The sequence below is a fragment of the Corvus brachyrhynchos genome, unplaced genomic scaffold, assembly GCF_000691975.1.
Source record: "Corvus brachyrhynchos isolate BGI_N302 unplaced genomic scaffold, ASM69197v1 scaffold26, whole genome shotgun sequence".
In the NCBI taxonomy this organism is placed as follows: domain Eukaryota; kingdom Metazoa; phylum Chordata; class Aves; order Passeriformes; family Corvidae; genus Corvus; species Corvus brachyrhynchos.
In genome coordinates this window covers 11,689,287-11,693,079 of record NW_008239324.1, presented here as the reverse complement: position 1 = coordinate 11,693,079, position 3,793 = coordinate 11,689,287, and positions in this window count along the sequence as shown.

Genomic DNA, 3,793 nt, shown 5'->3' with positions numbered 1-3,793 from the left:
TCCTCACCCCGTCCCCACGGGCAGCTGGGGCTGGCCCCGTTGAAGCGCCCCACCTCGGTGCCCCGCCGTGCCTCACGCCACAGGCCCATCCTGCCCCCCGTCTGCCGGGGTTTTCCCTTGCGCGGTGCTGGCCGCCCGGAGAGCGTCCCCCGCGGCGGAGGGGGCGAGCCGCGCGGCCCCTCTCCAGGACACGGTAGCTCGGATAAGCCTGAATCCCGGCTGCCCGGCTTTGTTTGGCATCTGAGTGGGTCCCGATGGGGTAAAAGGGACCCGGTGCTTCCCTTGGTCTTCTTTTGCTCCCCTTCGCCCCCTCGCTGGTGGCAGGCAGCCCGCGCGGCTCCGGCAGTGCGGCGTGCCCATCTGCCTGCCTGGCTGCAGTGTGCTCCCTGCAGCTCCGGCGCCGGGAAGAGCCCATCACAGCTAGTGTGCGGCTGTTGTTTGACAGGAGTGACAGCTAAAATGGAGCTATTACTTTACAAGAAGTTAATAAAAAGGCGCACTTAGCCTGCTGCCTGCCCTGGCTCCTGTCCCTCTGGTTATCCATCACATCGTGTTAGCTTGTGAGGGGAGATGTTACTTAGGGAAAGGGCCTGAGGTGGAGGCAGGTGGGGGTGTGGGGGGAAGGGCAGGGAGGGAGAGACCCCGGCCAGCAGATCCCGCCGCGGGAAGTCCCGTCCTGACAGACCCCTCCGAGCTGCCGAGGGAGGTGCGTGAGGGCGAGAGCCGCGGCTGTGCCGGCCAGCCGGGGGCATGGCCGCGGAAGGGCGTAGTGCCCATAGGTTACGTGTAAAATGATAGCAACACGGTAGTCCCTTAGAGATGCTTTCAAATTTCCCATAGGCAACACGGGTTGAAGAATCGCTGGGCATTTCCTACAGGATGTCTCCTCCCTGGAACTGCCGATCAGGCGAGGCTGAGATCTTTCGCTCAGGCTCCAGAAGTACTGAAACACGGAGGTGTTTAGACCTGTGCATGTTGCAAAGCTTTGCGCAAAGGGCAGGAGCCGTCCGGGCGCCCCCGGCCCGGGCCCGCAGGAGCTGCTGCGGTGCTGCTGTGTCCGGGAGCTGCCTCGGCCCCGCTCCCAGGACGGAGGAGGAGGTCGCGGTCTCCACTTCATTCAGGTCCTGCGCAGACGTGCACGGCTGCACCTCCATGTGCCCCACGCGGAACTCCGCTGTCCGAGCGCAGGCACTTCGTGGCAGCAATTTGGAACCAACCCACTCGCTAGACCCAACAGATTTTGCAAACTGTAAATTATATGCGTAATTGCCACTTGCGAGTCCGTCTGCTTAAGGAGTAGAGCAGCTCAGTAGAGTGTCTAACACGAGCGTGCCAGGTGAAGCTCTGATTTCCTTGTGGTTTAGTGCTGTGTATTTGAATGTTAAATTCTTTCTACAATGTTCAAAGGTCAGCCTATCCTGTTAGAAAAGGTCATTCTCTTGCTTTCAGATTATCTGTTAAATATTTCAGGCGCTTCAAGTCAGTGTGATTGTCAGTGAGGGCGAATTAAATGGAGAAGGCAGCGGAGAGCAGCGGGAGGGAGCCAGCGCGGGGCCCCGCGGGGCTGCGGGGCGGGGGACGGCAGCTCCTCCCGGACCCCCGGCGAGACCTCGCAGCAAAGGTCCTGAGCTTTACTGGGTATTAAAGATCCATTTCAGTGTTGCAAGAAGCTTCATGAAGTATTAAGCTTGATGGTCTGGCAAAATCCCAAGTTACATAATTATATTATTCTACTTACTTGAATTGTCCTTTCAGTTTCAAATAGAGATGATACAGTCCTTCTCAAAGCGTAGTTTTTCCATGAATTATGAAATAGCTGCTACATTCCAGCAGTGGATAAAGCGATTCCTCTGTTCCCCTCTTAACCATGTATTTATAGCTGTGTGATGAAATGTTAAGTTCTGTAGTGAAAACTCCTATACATAAAGAAGTCCTCAATAGGTGTATCTACTTGGCATTATTTTCTTTACTAACAAAAATGTTTACTGTAGTAATGCAAAAAAAATCAAAGACTACTGTATCTGGGCATCATCCACAATTTTTTATCCTCTCTGCAAGTACATAATTAAAATCTGACTGTGCTGTTGTGCAGATTGTTAGGAAACAGGGGGTTGCCTGCTTTTTTTAAATTTTTTTGGAATGCACAGCATAGCTGATGGCAAAATTTGACTTGGATATTTTTATTACTTGTGATGATATAAGAAATGAGAACCGGCCTGATTCTCAGATCTCAGGCTGAATTTGCATTCAAGAGAACTATTTGTGGTCAATTGTCTCTCACCAAAGAGACAGGAGAAAACCTTTGTAATGCCATGTGCTCAGTACAAGTTTGAGTAGCAACTGCAAAGACGCAATCCGCTACAGTCAGTTTAACTGAAGAGCTGAACTTCTGGTTTGTCCATTAGAAGGTTGAACAGAGCTATTACAAACTTGGGGAAGTGAGCAGCTTTTCCATCCTGTTCTCTTTCCAGGGCTGTGTCAAGCTGTCAGCGCGGGAGAGGCAGGGAGTAGCACCAATTTGTAGATTTGGGGCACACTTTCCCACTCTTTACTGCTGTTTTCAGAGACATTTCTCCTGTGGACATCCCTGTTGCTTTGTTTTTGCTGGAGTTCTCATTACAGGTGGTGCTTTCACTGGTGACAGGTCTGAAGACGCTTTCAGTTCCCGTCTCATGAGCCTGCAGAGTGTAGGTTTCCAGGGAGGAAAAAACGCTTTGCCACCGGGTCAAACTGGCAGTAAGCTTGACTTAATTAAACTTGAGTTTGGGAGCCAAGAAAGGTTGAAGACAGCTTTTGGACAGCCAGCTGTGTATTGTTCTGATGCTCTATCGAGTCCTCATGATTATTTTTGAATAGCAGTAGCTCAAGGAAGGCAGTGGGACTCATTCTGATGGAGGTAAACACCTGCCTGAGCAGCTGATGAATGAGTCAGTTACAACAGTGCTCTGCTGCTGCTAAAGGCTTACATTTGTATTATTAGAACTGGGTTTGCCTCCTTCTTAAAACTTCCTTTGATTTGCTGTTCTGTGAGAAGTTTTAACTTTAATGTTACCTAAAATATTTTCTGCTCTTGAGTAGCAAACTGTACAACACAAACAGCCTTAGACCAACAGCTATTTGGACATTATTTTTAAAAGAGGTTGCAAAAATGTAGACATCAACAGTGAATAACTATGAAAGGGGACGAGGAGTTATGTTTTAACTGTTCTGGTACTTGGTTTTGTCAGTACAATTTAGGTGCTTTTGAGAAATCCTAATTTCATTATATTATTTCTAATTAGATAATTATAGAAGGTGCAAGTGCCTCAGTATTGTATTATAATACAACTGTAATTGTATTGCAATATGTAATACATAATCATACATAAGTATGTACAGTTGGCTTTGTTATTTACTACTGAGTAATAAACACTGCAAACTTTTGAATAGTCAGGAAGAAAACTGATAGCCTTCAGAAAGCTTACAGTGCACTTCTCTATTTGCGAGGCAGTATAATTAGATCTGAATGTTAGAATATACCTACAAACTTTTTTGGCATATGTTGAAAAATTCATTAATTTCAAAATTAGGTTATAACTGTTATGGAATGTATCATAGATGGGATCACATTTTTCACTGAAGTCAGGAATTATAAAAATAGTGCTGTGTAGCTGATTATTTTCCAAGTGACAGGGAGGCCAATATTACCAGTGCCTCAGGAACTAGATCCTGTCCCCAGAATGGATAGTACGGTTACTAAAGCAGCATAGCAATGTTTTACTCCTCTACTGCTCTTGATTTCTTAACATACTTC